This window comes from Sardina pilchardus, chromosome 13 (genome assembly GCF_963854185.1).
Source record: "Sardina pilchardus chromosome 13, fSarPil1.1, whole genome shotgun sequence".
NCBI lineage: Eukaryota > Metazoa > Chordata > Actinopteri > Clupeiformes > Clupeidae > Sardina > Sardina pilchardus.
The window spans coordinates 28,359,535-28,377,733 of record NC_085006.1 but is presented as its reverse complement, the minus strand read 5'-3'; positions in this window follow the sequence as shown (position 1 = coordinate 28,377,733).

Below are 18,199 nucleotides of genomic sequence, written 5' to 3'. Positions count from 1 at the left end.
TGACTCGGTACACGCTTAGTATGGTCTGGTACCCAAAAAGGCGAATTCGGTATAAACAACTATATATTTTCTGAAAGTAGACCTTCTAAGGATTCCATTTCACCCCCCTTTTACATATGCACAACTTATTGTTTTCACAGCCACACAATTTGAAGTTCAACAGCTGTGTGTCAATGGCAGGCCTATTATGTGACTCGGTACACGCTTAGTATGGTCTGGTACCCACAAAGGCGAATTCGGTATAAACATCTATATATTTTCTGAAAGTAGACCTTCTAAGGATTCCATTTCATCCCCCTTTTACATATGCACAACTTATTGTTTTCACAGCCACACAATTTGAAGTTCAACAGCTGTGTGTCAATGGCAGGCCTATTATGTGACTCGGTACACCTTTGGTATGGCCTGGTACCCACAAAGGCGAATTCGGTATAAACAACTATATATTTTCTGAAAGTAGACCTTCTAAGGATTCCATTTCACCCCCCTTTTACATATGCACAACTTATTGTTTTCACAGCCACACAATTTGAAGTTCAACATCTGTGTGTCAAAGTAATGCTTAGTATGTGACTCGGTACACGCTTAGTATGGTCTGGTACCCACAAAGGCGAATTCGGTATAAACATCTATATATTTTCTGAAAGTAGACCTTCTAAGGATTCCATTTCACGCCCCTTTTACATATGCACAACTTATTGTTTTCACAGCCACACAATTTGAAGTTCAACATCTGTGTGTCAAAGTAACGCTTAGTATGTGACTCGGTACACGCTTAGTATGGTCTGGTACCCACAAAGGCGAATTCGGTATAAACAACTATATATTTTCTGAAAGTAGACCTTCTAAGGATTCCATTTCACCCCCCTTTTACATATACACAACTTATTGTTTTCACAGCCACACAATTTGAAGTTCAACATCTGTGTGTCAAAGTAACGCTTAGTATGTGACTCGGTACACGCTTAGTATGGTCTGGTACCCACAAAGGCGAATTCGGTATAAACATCTATATATTTTCTGAAAGTAGACCTTCTAAGGATTCCATTTCATCCCCCTTTTACATATGCACAACTTATTGTTTTCACAGCCACACAATTTGAAGTTCAACAGCTGTGTGTCAATGGCAGGCCTATTATGTGACTCGGTACACGCTTAGTATGGTCTGGTACCCACAAAGGCGAATTCGGTATAAACATCTATATATTTTCTGAAAGTAGACCTTCTAAGGATTCCATTTCATCCCCCTTTTACATATGCACAACTTATTGTTTTCACAGCCACACAATTTGAAGTTCAACAGCTGTGTGTCAATGGCAGGCCTATTATGTGACTCGGTACACGCTTAGTATGGTCTGGTACCCACAAAGGCGAATTCGGTATAAACATCTATATATTTTCTGAAAGTAGACCTTCTAAGGATTCCATTTCACCTCCCTTTTACCTATGCACAACTTATTGTTTTCACAGCCACACAATTTGAAGTTCAACAGCTGTGTGTCAATGGCAGGCCTATTATGTGACTCGGTACACCTTTGGTATGGCCTGGTACCCACAAAGGCGAATTCGGTATAAACAACTATATATTTTCTGAAAGTAGACCTTCTAAGGATTCCATTTCACCCCCCTTTTACATATGCACAACTTATTGTTTTCACAGCCACACAATTTGAAGTTCAACATCTGTGTGTCAAAGTAATGCTTAGTATGTGACTCGGTACACGCTTAGTATGGTCTGGTACCCACAAAGGCGAATTCGGTATAAACATCTATATATTTTCTGAAAGTAGACCTTCTAAGGATTCCATTTCACGCCCCTTTTACATATGCACAACTTATTGTTTTCACAGCCACACAATTTGAAGTTCAACATCTGTGTGTCAAAGTAACGCTTAGTATGTGACTCGGTACACGCTTAGTATGGTCTGGTACCCACAAAGGCGAATTCGGTATAAACAACTATATATTTTCTGAAAGTAGACCTTCTAAGGATTCCATTTCACCCCCCTTTTACATATACACAACTTATTGTTTTCACAGCCACACAATTTGAAGTTCAACATCTGTGTGTCAAAGTAACGCTTAGTATGTGACTCGGTACACGCTTAGTATGGTCTGGTACCCACAAAGGCGAATTCGGTATAAACATCTATATATTTTCTGAAAGTAGACCTTCTAAGGATTCCATTTCATCCCCCTTTTACATATGCACAACTTATTGTTTTCACAGCCACACAATTTGAAGTTCAACAGCTGTGTGTCAATGGCAGGCCTATTATGTGACTCGGTACACGCTTAGTATGGTCTGGTACCCACAAAGGCGAATTCGGTATAAACATCTATATATTTTCTGAAAGTAGACCTTCTAAGGATTCCATTTCATCCCCCTTTTACATATGCACAACTTATTGTTTTCACAGCCACACAATTTGAAGTTCAACAGCTGTGTGTCAATGGCAGGCCTATTATGTGACTCGGTACACCTTTGGTATGGCCTGGTACCCACAAAGGCGAATTCGGTATAAACAACTATATATTTTCTGAAAGTAGACCTTCTAAGGATTCCATTTCACCCCCCTTTTACATATGCACAACTTATTGTTTTCACAGCCACACAATTTGAAGTTCAACATCTGTGTGTCAAAGTAATGCTTAGTATGTGACTCGGTACACGCTTGGTATGGTCTGGTACCCACAAAGGCGAATTCGGTATAAACATCTATATATTTTCTGAAAGTAGACCTTCTAAGGATTCCATTTCACGCCCCTTTTACATATGCACAACTTATTGTTTTCACAGCCACACAATTTGAAGTTCAACATCTGTGTGTCAAAGTAACGCTTAGTATGTGACTCGGTACACGCTTAGTATGGTCTGGTACCCACAAAGGCGAATTCGGTATAAACAACTATATATTTTCTGAAAGTAGACCTTCTAAGGATTCCATTTCACCCCCCTTTTACATATACACAACTTATTGTTTTCACAGCCACACAATTTGAAGTTCAACATCTGTGTGTCAAAGTAACGCTTAGTATGTGACTCGGTACACGCTTAGTATGGTCTGGTACCCACAAAGGCGAATTCGGTATAAACATCTATATATTTTCTGAAAGTAGACCTTCTAAGGATTCCATTTCATCCCCCTTTTACATATGCACAACTTATTGTTTTCACAGCCACACAATTTGAAGTTCAACAGCTGTGTGTCAATGGCAGGCCTATTATGTGACTCGGTACACGCTTAGTATGGTCTGGTACCCACAAAGGCGAATTCGGTATAAACATCTATATATTTTCTGAAAGTAGACCTTCTAAGGATTCCATTTCATCCCCCTTTTACATATGCACAACTTATTGTTTTCACAGCCACACAATTTGAAGTTCAACAGCTGTGTGTCAATGGCAGGCCTATTATGTGACTCGGTACACGCTTAGTATGGTCTGGTACCCACAAAGGCGAATTCGGTATAAACATCTATATATTTTCTGAAAGTAAACCTTCTAAGGATTCCATTTCACCTCCCTTTTACCTATGCACAACTTATTGTTTTCACAGCCACACAATTTGAAGTTCAACAGCTGTGTGTCAATGGCAGGCCTATTATGTGACTCGGTACACCTTTGGTATGGCCTGGTACCCACAAAGGCGAATTCGGTATAAACAACTATATATTTTCTGAAAGTAGACCTTCTAAGGATTCCATTTCACCCCCCTTTTACATATGCACAACTTATTGTTTTCACAGCCACACAATTTGAAGTTCAACATCTGTGTGTCAAAGTAATGCTTAGTATGTGACTCGGTACACGCTTAGTATGGTCTGGTACCCACAAAGGCGAATTCGGTATAAACATCTATATATTTTCTGAAAGTAGACCTTCTAAGGATTCCATTTCACGCCCCTTTTACATATGCACAACTTATTGTTTTCACAGCCACACAATTTGAAGTTCAACATCTGTGTGTCAAAGTAACGCTTAGTATGTGACTCGGTACACGCTTAGTATGGTCTGGTACCCACAAAGGCGAATTCGGTATAAACAACTATATATTTTCTGAAAGTAGACCTTCTAAGGATTCCATTTCACCCCCCTTTTACATATACACAACTTATTGTTTTCACAGCCACACAATTTGAAGTTCAACATCTGTGTGTCAAAGTAACGCTTAGTATGTGACTCGGTACACGCTTAGTATGGTCTGGTACCCACAAAGGCGAATTCGGTATAAACATCTATATATTTTCTGAAAGTAGACCTTCTAAGGATTCCATTTCATCCCCCTTTTACATATGCACAACTTATTGTTTTCACAGCCACACAATTTGAAGTTCAACAGCTGTGTGTCAATGGCAGGCCTATTATGTGACTCGGTACACGCTTAGTATGGTCTGGTACCCACAAAGGCGAATTCGGTATAAACATCTATATATTTTCTGAAAGTAGACCTTCTAAGGATTCCATTTCATCCCCCTTTTACATATGCACAACTTATTGTTTTCACAGCCACACAATTTGAAGTTCAACAGCTGTGTGTCAATGGCAGGCCTATTATGTGACTCGGTACACCTTTGGTATGGCCTGGTACCCACAAAGGCGAATTCGGTATAAACAACTATATATTTTCTGAAAGTAGACCTTCTAAGGATTCCATTTCACCCCCCTTTTACATATGCACAACTTATTGTTTTCACAGCCACACAATTTGAAGTTCAACATCTGTGTGTCAAAGTAATGCTTAGTATGTGACTCGGTACACGCTTAGTATGGTCTGGTACCCACAAAGGCGAATTCGGTATAAACATCTATATATTTTCTGAAAGTAGACCTTCTAAGGATTCCATTTCACGCCCCTTTTACATATGCACAACTTATTGTTTTCACAGCCACACAATTTGAAGTTCAACATCTGTGTGTCAAAGTAACGCTTAGTATGTGACTCGGTACACGCTTAGTATGGTCTGGTACCCACAAAGGCGAATTCGGTATAAACAACTATATATTTTCTGAAAGTAGACCTTCTAAGGATTCCATTTCACCCCCCTTTTACATATACACAACTTATTGTTTTCACAGCCACACAATTTGAAGTTCAACATCTGTGTGTCAAAGTAACGCTTAGTATGTGACTCGGTACACGCTTAGTATGGTCTGGTACCCACAAAGGCGAATTCGGTATAAACATCTATATATTTTCTGAAAGTAGACCTTCTAAGGATTCCATTTCATCCCCCTTTTACATATGCACAACTTATTGTTTTCACAGCCACACAATTTGAAGTTCAACAGCTGTGTGTCAATGGCAGGCCTATTATGTGACTCGGTACACGCTTAGTATGGTCTGGTACCCACAAAGGCGAATTCGGTATAAACATCTATATATTTTCTGAAAGTAGACCTTCTAAGGATTCCATTTCATCCCCCTTTTACATATGCACAACTTATTGTTTTCACAGCCACACAATTTGAAGTTCAACAGCTGTGTGTCAATGGCAGGCCTATTATGTGACTCGGTACACGCTTAGTATGGTCTGGTACCCACAAAGGCGAATTCGGTATAAACATCTATATATTTTCTGAAAGTAGACCTTCTAAGGATTCCATTTCACCTCCCTTTTACCTATGCACAACTTATTGTTTTCACAGCCACACAATTTGAAGTTCAACAGCTGTGTGTCAATGGCAGGCCTATTATGTGACTCGGTACACCTTTGGTATGGCCTGGTACCCACAAAGGCGAATTCGGTATAAACAACTATATATTTTCTGAAAGTAGACCTTCTAAGGATTCCATTTCACCCCCCTTTTACATATGCACAACTTATTGTTTTCACAGCCACACAATTTGAAGTTCAACATCTGTGTGTCAAAGTAATGCTTAGTATGTGACTCGGTACACGCTTAGTATGGTCTGGTACCCACAAAGGCGAATTCGGTATAAACATCTATATATTTTCTGAAAGTAGACCTTCTAAGGATTCCATTTCACGCCCCTTTTACATATGCACAACTTATTGTTTTCACAGCCACACAATTTGAAGTTCAACATCTGTGTGTCAAAGTAACGCTTAGTATGTGACTCGGTACACGCTTAGTATGGTCTGGTACCCACAAAGGCGAATTCGGTATAAACAACTATATATTTTCTGAAAGTAGACCTTCTAAGGATTCCATTTCACCCCCCTTTTACATATACACAACTTATTGTTTTCACAGCCACACAATTTGAAGTTCAACATCTGTGTGTCAAAGTAACGCTTAGTATGTGACTCGGTACACGCTTAGTATGGTCTGGTACCCACAAAGGCGAATTCGGTATAAACATCTATATATTTTCTGAAAGTAGACCTTCTAAGGATTCCATTTCATCCCCCTTTTACATATGCACAACTTATTGTTTTCACAGCCACACAATTTGAAGTTCAACAGCTGTGTGTCAATGGCAGGCCTATTATGTGACTCGGTACACGCTTAGTATGGTCTGGTACCCACAAAGGCGAATTCGGTATAAACATCTATATATTTTCTGAAAGTAGACCTTCTAAGGATTCCATTTCACCTCCCTTTTACCTATGCACAACTTATTGTTTTCACAGCCACACAATTTGAAGTTCAACATCTGTGTGTCAATGGCAGGCCTATTATGTGACTCGGTACACCTTTGGTATGGCCTGGTACCCACAAAGGCGAATTCGGTATAAACAACTATATATTTTCTGAAAGTAGACCTTCTAAGGATTCCATTTCACCCCCCTTTTACATATGCACAACTTATTGTTTTCACAGCCACACAATTTGAAGTTCAACATCTGTGTGTCAAAGTAATGCTTAGTATGTGACTCGGTACACGCTTAGTATGGTCTGGTACCCACAAAGGCGAATTCGGTATAAACATCTATATATTTTCTGAAAGTAGACCTTCTAAGGATTCCATTTCACGCCCCTTTTACATATGCACAACTTATTGTTATCACAGCCACACAATTTGAAGTTCAACATCTGTGTGTCAAAGTAACGCTTAGTATGTGACTCGGTACACGCTTAGTATGGTCTGGTACCCACAAAGGCGAATTCGGTATAAACAACTATATATTTTCTGAAAGTAGACCTTCTAAGGATTCCATTTCACCCCCCTTTTACATATACACAACTTATTGTTTTCACAGCCACACAATTTGAAGTTCAACATCTGTGTGTCAAAGTAACGCTTAGTATGTGACTCGGTACACGCTTAGTATGGTCTGGTACCCACAAAGGCGAATTCGGTATAAACATCTATATATTTTCTGAAAGTAGACCTTCTAAGGATTCCATTTCATCTCCCTTTTACATATGCACAACTTATTGTTTTCACAGCCACACAATTTGAAGTTCAACAGCTGTGTGTCAATGGCAGGCCTATTATGTGACTCGGTACACGCTTAGTATGGTCTGGTACCCACAAAGGCGAATTCGGTATAAACATCTATATATTTTCTGAAAGTAGACCTTCTAAGGATTCCATTTCACCTCCCTTTTACCTATGCACAACTTATTGTTTTCACAGCCACACAATTTGAAGTTCAACAGCTGTGTGTCAATGGCAGGCCTATTATGTGACTCGGTACACCTTTGGTATGGCCTGGTACCCACAAAGGCGAATTCGGTATAAACAACTATATATTTTCTGAAAGTAGACCTTCTAAGGATTCCATTTCACCCCCCTTTTACATATGCACAACTTATTGTTTTCACAGCCACACAATTTGAAGTTCAACATCTGTGTGTCAAAGTAATGCTTAGTATGTGACTCGGTACACGCTTAGTATGGTCTGGTACCCACAAAGGCGAATTCGGTATAAACATCTATATATTTTCTGAAAGTAGACCTTCTAAGGATTCCATTTCACGCCCCTTTTACATATGCACAACTTATTGTTTTCACAGCCACACAATTTGAAGTTCAACATCTGTGTGTCAAAGTAACGCTTAGTATGTGACTCGGTACACGCTTAGTATGGTCTGGTACCCACAAAGGCGAATTCGGTATAAACAACTATATATTTTCTGAAAGTAGACCTTCTAAGGATTCCATTTCACCCCCCTTTTACATATACACAACTTATTGTTTTCACAGCCACACAATTTGAAGTTCAACATCTGTGTGTCAAAGTAACGCTTAGTATGTGACTCGGTACACGCTTAGTATGGTCTGGTACCCACAAAGGCGAATTCGGTATAAACATCTATATATTTTCTGAAAGTAGACCTTCTAAGGATTCCATTTCATCTCCCTTTTACATATGCACAACTTATTGTTTTCACAGCCACACAATTTGAAGTTCAACAGCTGTGTGTCAATGGCAGGCCTATTATGTGACTCGGTACACGCTTAGTATGGTCTGGTACCCACAAAGGCGAATTCGGTATAAACATCTATATATTTTCTGAAAGTAGACCTTCTAAGGATTCCATTTCACCTCCCTTTTACCTATGCACAACTTATTGTTTTCACAGCCACACAATTTGAAGTTCAACAGCTGTGTGTCAATGGCAGGCCTATTATGTGACTCGGTACACCTTTGGTATGGCCTGGTACCCACAAAGGCGAATTCGGTATAAACAACTATATATTTTCTGAAAGTAGACCTTCTAAGGATTCCATTTCACCCCCCTTTTACATATGCACAACTTATTGTTTTCACAGCCACACAATTTGAAGTTCAACATCTGTGTGTCAAAGTAATGCTTAGTATGTGACTCGGTACACGCTTAGTATGGTCTGGTACCCACAAAGGCGAATTCGGTATAAACATCTATATATTTTCTGAAAGTAGACCTTCTAAGGATTCCATTTCACGCCCCTTTTACATATGCACAACTTATTGTTTTCACAGCCACACAATTTGAAGTTCAACAGCTGTGTGTCAATGGCAGGCCTATTATGTGACTCGGTACACGCTTAGTATGGTCTGGTACCCACAAAGGCGAATTCGGTATAAACATCTATATATTTTCTGAAAGTAGAGCTTCTAAGGATTCCATTTCACCTCCCTTTTACCTATGCACAACTTATTGTTTTCACAGCCACACAATTTGAAGTTCAACAGCTGTGTGTCAATGGCAGGCCTATTATGTGACTCGGTACACCTTTGGTATGGCCTGGTACCCACAAAGGCGAATTCGGTATAAACAACTATATATTTTCTGAAAGTAGACCTTCTAAGGATTCCATTTCACCCCCCTTTTACATATGCACAACTTATTGTTTTCACAGCCACACAATTTGAAGTTCAACATCTGTGTGTCAAAGTAACGCTTAGTATGTGACTCGGTACACGCTTAGTATGGTCTGGTACCCAAAAAGGCGAATTCGGTATAAACAACTATATATTTTCTGAAAGTAGACCTTCTAAGGATTCCATTTCACCCCCCTTTTACATATGCACAACTTATTGTTTTCACAGCCACACAATTTGAAGTTCAACATCTGTGTGTCAAAGTAATGCTTAGTATGTGACTCGGTACACGCTTAGTATGGTCTGGTACCCACAAAGGCGAATTCGGTATAAACATCTATATATTTTCTGAAAGTAGACCTTCTAAGGATTCCATTTCACCCCCCTTTTACATATGCACAACTTATTGTTTTCACAGCCACACAATTTGAAGTTCAACATCTGTGTGTCAAAGTAACGCTTAGTATGTGACTCGGTACACGCTTAGTATGGTCTGGTACCCACAAAGGCGAATTCGGTATAAACAACTATATATTTTCTGAAAGTAGACCTTCTAAGGATTCCATTTCACCCTCCTTTTACATATGCACAACTTATTGTTTTCACAGCCACACAATTTGAAGTTCAACATCTGTGTGTCAAAGTAACGCTTAGTATGTGACTCGGTACACGCTTAGTATGGTCTGGTACCCACAAAGGCGAATTCGGTATAAACATCTATATATTTTCTGAAAGTAGAGCTTCTAAGGATTCCATTTCACCCCCCTTTTACATATGCACAACTTATTGTTTTCACAGCCACACAATTTGAAGTTCAACATCTGTGTGTCAAAGTAATGCTTAGTATGTGACTCGGTACACGCTTAGTATGGTCTGGTACCCACAAAGGCGAATTCGGTATAAACATCTATATATTTTCTGAAAGTAGACCTTCTAAGGATTCCATTTCACGCCCCTTTTACATATGCACAACTTATTGTTTTCACAGCCACACAATTTGAAGTTCAACATCTGTGTGTCAAAGTAACGCTTAGTATGTGACTCGGTACATATGCACAACTTATTGTTTTCACAGCCACACAATTTGAAGTTCAACATCTGTGTGTCAAAGTAACGCTTAGTATGTGACTCGGTACACGCTTAGTATGGTCTGGTACCCACAAAGGCGAATTCGGTATAAACATCTATATATTTTCTGAAAGTAGACCTTCTAAGGATTCCATTTCATCCCCCTTTTACATATGCACAACTTATTGTTTTCACAGCCACACAATTTGAAGTTCAACAGCTGTGTGTCAATGGCAGGCCTATTATGTGACTCGGTACACGCTTAGTATGGTCTGGTACCCACAAAGGCGAATTCGGTATAAACATCTATATATTTTCTGAAAGTAGACCTTCTAAGGATTCCATTTCACCTCCCTTTTACCTATGCACAACTTATTGTTTTCACAGCCACACAATTTGAAGTTCAACAGCTGTGTGTCAATGGCAGGCCTATTATGTGACTCGGTACACCTTTGGTATGGCCTGGTACCCACAAAGGCGAATTCGGTATAAACAACTATATATTTTCTGAAAGTAGACCTTCTAAGGATTCCATTTCACCCCCCTTTTACATATGCACAACTTATTGTTTTCACAGCCACACAATTTGAAGTTCAACATCTGTGTGTCAAAGTAATGCTTAGTATGTGACTCGGTACACGCTTAGTATGGTCTGGTACCCACAAAGGCGAATTCGGTATAAACATCTATATATTTTCTGAAAGTAGACCTTCTAAGGATTCCATTTCACGCCCCTTTTACATATGCACAACTTATTGTTTTCACAGCCACACAATTTGAAGTTCAACATCTGTGTGTCAAAGTAACGCTTAGTATGTGACTCGGTACACGCTTAGTATGGTCTGGTACCCACAAAGGCGAATTCGGTATAAACAACTATATATTTTCTGAAAGTAGACCTTCTAAGGATTCCATTTCACCCTCCTTTTACATATGCACAACTTATTGTTTTCACAGCCACACAATTTGAAGTTCAACATCTGTGTGTCAAAGTAACGCTTAGTATGTGACTCGGTACACGCTTAGTATGGTCTGGTACCCACAAAGGCGAATTCGGTATAAACATCTATATATTTTCTGAAAGTAGAGCTTCTAAGGATTCCATTTCACCCCCCTTTTACATATGCACAACTTATTGTTTTCACAGCCACACAATTTGAAGTTCAACATCTGTGTGTCAAAGTAACGCTTAGTATGTGACTCGGTACACGCTTAGTATGGTCTGGTACCCACAAAGGCGAATTCGGTATAAACATCTATATATTTTCTGAAAGTAGAGCTTCTAAGGATTCCATTTCACCCCCCTTTTACATATGCACAACTTATTGTTTTCACAGCCACACAATTTGAAGTTCAACATCTGTGTGTCAAAGTAATGCTTAGTATGTGACTCGGTACACGCTTAGTATGGTCTGGTACCCACAAAGGCGAATTCGGTATAAACATCTATATATTTTCTGAAAGTAGACCTTCTAAGGATTCCATTTCACGCCCCTTTTACATATGCACAACTTATTGTTTTCACAGCCACACAATTTGAAGTTCAACATCTGTGTGTCAAAGTAACGCTTAGTATGTGACTCGGTACACGCTTAGTATGGTCTGGTACCCACAAAGGCGAATTCGGTATAAACATCTATATATTTTCTGAAAGTAGACCTTCTAAGGATTCCATTTCATCCCCCTTTTACATATGCACAACTTATTGTTTTCACAGCCACACAATTTGAAGTTCAACAGCTGTGTGTCAATGGCAGGCCTATTATGTGACTCGGTACACCTTTGGTATGGCCTGGTACCCACAAAGGCGAATTCGGTATAAACAACTATATATTTTCTGAAAGTAGACCTTCTAAGGATTCCATTTCACCCCCCTTTTACATATGCACAACTTATTGTTTTCACAGCCACACAATTTGAAGTTCAACATCTGTGTGTCAAAGTAATGCTTAGTATGTGACTCGGTACACGCTTAGTATGGTCTGGTACCCACAAAGGCGAATTCGGTATAAACATCTATATATTTTCTGAAAGTAGACCTTCTAAGGATTCCATTTCACGCCCCTTTTACATATGCACAACTTATTGTTTTCACAGCCACACAATTTGAAGTTCAACAGCTGTGTGTCAATGGCAGGCCTATTATGTGACTCGGTACACGCTTAGTATGGTCTGGTACCCACAAAGGCGAATTCGGTATAAACATCTATATATTTTCTGAAAGTAGAGCTTCTAAGGATTCCATTTCACCTCCCTTTTACCTATGCACAACTTATTGTTTTCACAGCCACACAATTTGAAGTTCAACAGCTGTGTGTCAATGGCAGGCCTATTATGTGACTCGGTACACCTTTGGTATGGCCTGGTACCCACAAAGGCGAATTCGGTATAAACAACTATATATTTTCTGAAAGTAGACCTTCTAAGGATTCCATTTCACCCCCCTTTTACATATGCACAACTTATTGTTTTCACAGCCACACAATTTGAAGTTCAACATCTGTGTGTCAAAGTAACGCTTAGTATGTGACTCGGTACACGCTTAGTATGGTCTGGTACCCAAAAAGGCGAATTCGGTATAAACAACTATATATTTTCTGAAAGTAGACCTTCTAAGGATTCCATTTCACCCCCCTTTTACATATGCACAACTTATTGTTTTCACAGCCACACAATTTGAAGTTCAACATCTGTGTGTCAAAGTAATGCTTAGTATGTGACTCGGTACACGCTTAGTATGGTCTGGTACCCACAAAGGCGAATTCGGTATAAACATCTATATATTTTCTGAAAGTAGACCTTCTAAGGATTCCATTTCAACCCCCTTTTACATATGCACAACTTATTGTTTTCACAGCCACACAATTTGAAGTTCAACATCTGTGTGTCAAAGTAACGCTTAGTATGTGACTCGGTACACGCTTAGTATGGTCTGGTACCCACAAAGGCGAATTCGGTATAAACAACTATATATTTTCTGAAAGTAGACCTTCTAAGGATTCCATTTCACCCTCCTTTTACATATGCACAACTTATTGTTTTCACAGCCACACAATTTGAAGTTCAACATCTGTGTGTCAAAGTAACGCTTAGTATGTGACTCGGTACACGCTTAGTATGGTCTGGTACCCACAAAGGCGAATTCGGTATAAACATCTATATATTTTCTGAAAGTAGAGCTTCTAAGGATTCCATTTCACCCCCCTTTTACATATGCACAACTTATTGTTTTCACAGCCACACAATTTGAAGTTCAACATCTGTGTGTCAAAGTAATGCTTAGTATGTGACTCGGTACACGCTTAGTATGGTCTGGTACCCACAAAGGCGAATTCGGTATAAACATCTATATATTTTCTGAAAGTAGACCTTCTAAGGATTCCATTTCACGCCCCTTTTACATATGCACAACTTATTGTTTTCACAGCCACACAATTTGAAGTTCAACATCTGTGTGTCAAAGTAACGCTTAGTATGTGACTCGGTACATATGCACAACTTATTGTTTTCACAGCCACACAATTTGAAGTTCAACATCTGTGTGTCAAAGTAACGCTTAGTATGTGACTCGGTACACGCTTAGTATGGTCTGGTACCCACAAAGGCGAATTCGGTATAAACATCTATATATTTTCTGAAAGTAGACCTTCTAAGGATTCCATTTCATCCCCCTTTTACATATGCACAACTTATTGTTTTCACAGCCACACAATTTGAAGTTCAACAGCTGTGTGTCAATGGCAGGCCTATTATGTGACTCGGTACACGCTTAGTATGGTCTGGTACCCACAAAGGCGAATTCGGTATAAACATCTATATATTTTCTGAAAGTAGACCTTCTAAGGATTCCATTTCACCTCCCTTTTACCTATGCACAACTTATTGTTTTCACAGCCACACAATTTGAAGTTCAACAGCTGTGTGTCAATGGCAGGCCTATTATGTGACTCGGTACACCTTTGGTATGGCCTGGTACCCACAAAGGCGAATTCGGTATAAACAACTATATATTTTCTGAAAGTAGACCTTCTAAGGATTCCATTTCACCCCCCTTTTACATATGCACAACTTATTGTTTTCACAGCCACACAATTTGAAGTTCAACATCTGTGTGTCAAAGTAATGCTTAGTATGTGACTCGGTACACGCTTAGTATGGTCTGGTACCCACAAAGGCGAATTCGGTATAAACATCTATATATTTTCTGAAAGTAGACCTTCTAAGGATTCCATTTCACGCCCCTTTTACATATGCACAACTTATTGTTTTCACAGCCACACAATTTGAAGTTCAACATCTGTGTGTCAAAGTAACGCTTAGTATGTGACTCGGTACACGCTTAGTATGGTCTGGTACCCACAAAGGCGAATTCGGTATAAACAACTATATATTTTCTGAAAGTAGACCTTCTAAGGATTCCATTTCACCCTCCTTTTACATATGCACAACTTATTGTTTTCACAGCCACACAATTTGAAGTTCAACATCTGTGTGTCAAAGTAACGCTTAGTATGTGACTCGGTACACGCTTAGTATGGTCTGGTACCCACAAAGGCGAATTCGGTATAAACATCTATATATTTTCTGAAAGTAGAGCTTCTAAGGATTCCATTTCACCCCCCTTTTACATATGCACAACTTATTGTTTTCACAGCCACACAATTTGAAGTTCAACATCTGTGTGTCAAAGTAACGCTTAGTATGTGACTCGGTACACGCTTAGTATGGTCTGGTACCCACAAAGGCGAATTCGGTATAAACATCTATATATTTTCTGAAAGTAGAGCTTCTAAGGATTCCATTTCACCCCCCTTTTACATATGCACAACTTATTGTTTTCACAGCCACACAATTTGAAGTTCAACATCTGTGTGTCAAAGTAATGCTTAGTATGTGACTCGGTACACGCTTAGTATGGTCTGGTACCCACAAAGGCGAATTCGGTATAAACATCTATATATTTTCTGAAAGTAGACCTTCTAAGGATTCCATTTCACGCCCCTTTTACATATGCACAACTTATTGTTTTCACAGCCACACAATTTGAAGTTCAACATCTGTGTGTCAAAGTAACGCTTAGTATGTGACTCGGTACACGCTTAGTATGGTCTGGTACCCACAAAGGCGAATTCGGTATAAACATCTATATATTTTCTGAAAGTAGACCTTCTAAGGATTCCATTTCATCCCCCTTTTACATATGCACAACTTATTGTTTTCACAGCCACACAATTTGAAGTTCAACAGCTGTGTGTCAATGGCAGGCCTATTATGTGACTCGGTACACGCTTAGTATGGTCTGGTACCCACAAAGGCGAATTCGGTATAAACATCTATATATTTTCTGAAAGTAGACCTTCTAAGGATTCCATTTCACCTCCCTTTTACCTATGCACAACTTATTGTTTTCACAGCCACACAATTTGAAGTTCAACAGCTGTGTGTCAATGGCAGGCCTATTATGTGACTCGGTACACCTTTGGTATGGCCTGGTACCCACAAAGGCGAATTCGGTATAAACAACTATATATTTTCTGAAAGTAGACCTTCTAAGGATTCCATTTCACCCCCCTTTTACATATGCACAACTTGTTGTTTTCACAGCCACACAATTTGAAGTTCAACATCTGTGTGTCAAAGTAATGCTTAGTATGTGACTCGGTACACGCTTAGTATGGTCTGGTACCCACAAAGGCGAATTCGGTATAAACATCTATATATTTTCTGAAAGTAGACCTTCTAAGGATTCCATTTCACGCCCCTTTTACATATGCACAACTTATTGTTTTCACAGCCACACAATTTGAAGTTCAACATCTGTGTGTCAAAGTAACGCTTAGTATGTGACTCGGTACACGCTTAGTATGGTCTGGTACCCACAAAGGCGAATTCGGTATAAACAACTATATATTTTCTGAAAGTAGACCTTCTAAGGATTCCATTTCACCCTCCTTTTACATATGCACAACTTATTGTTTTCACAGCCACACAATTTGAAGTTCAACATCTGTGTGTCAAAGTAATGCTTAGTATGTGACTCGGTACACGCTTAGTATGGTCTGGTACCCACAAAGGCGAATTCGGTATAAACATCTATATATTTTCTGAAAGTAGACCTTCTAAGGATTCCATTTCACGCCCCTTTTACATATGCAAAACTTATTGTTTTCACAGCCACACAATTTGAAGTTCAACAGCTGTGTGTCAATGGCAGGCCTATTATGTGACTCGGTACACGCTTAGTATGGTCTGGTACCCACAAAGGCGAATTCGGTATAAACATCTATATATTTTCTGAAAGTAGAGCTTCTAAGGATTCCATTTCACCTCCCTTTTACCTATGCACAACTTATTGTTTTCACAGCCACACAATTTGAAGTTCAACAGCTGTGTGTCAATGGCAGGCCTATTATGTGACTCGGTACACCTTTGGTATGGCCTGGTACCCACAAAGGCGAATTCGGTATAAACAACTATATATTTTCTGAAAGTAGACCTTCTAAGGATTCCATTTCACCCCCCTTTTACATATGCACAACTTATTGTTTTCACAGCCACACAATTTGAAGTTCAACATCTGTGTGTCAAAGTAACGCTTAGTATGTGACTCGGTACACGCTTAGTATGGTCTGGTACCCAAAAAGGCGAATTCGGTATAAACAACTATATATTTTCTGAAAGTAGACCTTCTAAGGATTCCATTTCACCCCCCTTTTACATTTGCACAACTTATTGTTTTCACAGCCACACAATTTGAAGTTCAACATCTGTGTGTCAAAGTAATGCTTAGTATGTGACTCGGTACACGCTTAGTATGGTCTGGTACCCACAAAGGCGAATTCGGTATAAACATCTATATATTTTCTGAAAGTAGACCTTCTAAGGATTCCATTTCACCCCCCTTTTACATATGCACAACTTATTGTTTTCACAGCCACACAATTTGAAGTTCAACATCTGTGTGTCAAAGTAACGCTTAGTATGTGACTCGGTACACGCTTAGTATGGTCTGGTACCCACAAAGGCGAATTCGGTATAAACAACTATATATTTTCTGAAAGTAGACCTTCTAAGGATTCCATTTCACCCTCCTTTTACATATGCACAACTTATTGTTTTCACAGCCACACAATTTGAAGTTCAACATCTGTGTGTCAAAGTAACGCTTAGTATGTGACTCGGTACACGCTTAGTATGGTCTGGTACCCACAAAGGCGAATTCGGTATAAACATCTATATATTTTCTGAAAGTAGAGCTTCTAAGGATTCCATTTCACCCCCCTTTTACATATGCACAACTTATTGTTTTCACAGCCACACAATTTGAAGTTCAACATCTGTGTGTCAAAGTAACGCTTAGTATGTGACTCGGTACACGCTTAGTATGGTCTGGTACCCACAAAGGCGAATTCGGTATAAACATCTATATATTTTCTGAAAGTAGAGCTTCTAAGGATTCCATTTCACCCCCCTTTTACATATGCACAACTTATTGTTTTCACAGCCACACAATTTGAAGTTCAACATCTGTGTGTCAAAGTAACGCTTAGTATGTGACTCGGTACACGCTTAGTATGGTCTGGTACCCACAAAGGCGAATTCGGTATAAACATCTATATATTTTCTGAAAGTAGACCTTCTAAGGATTCCATTTCACGCCCCTTTTACATATGCACAACTTATTGTTTTCACAGCCACACAATTTGAAGTTCAACATCTGTGTGTCAAAGTAACGCTTAGTATGTGACTCGGTACACGCTTAGTATGGTCTGGTACCCACAAAGGCGAATTCGGTATAAACATCTATATATTTTCTGAAAGTAGAGCTTCTAAGGATTCCATTTCACCCCCCTTTTACATATGCACAACTTATTGTTTTCACAGCCACACAATTTGAAGTTCAACATCT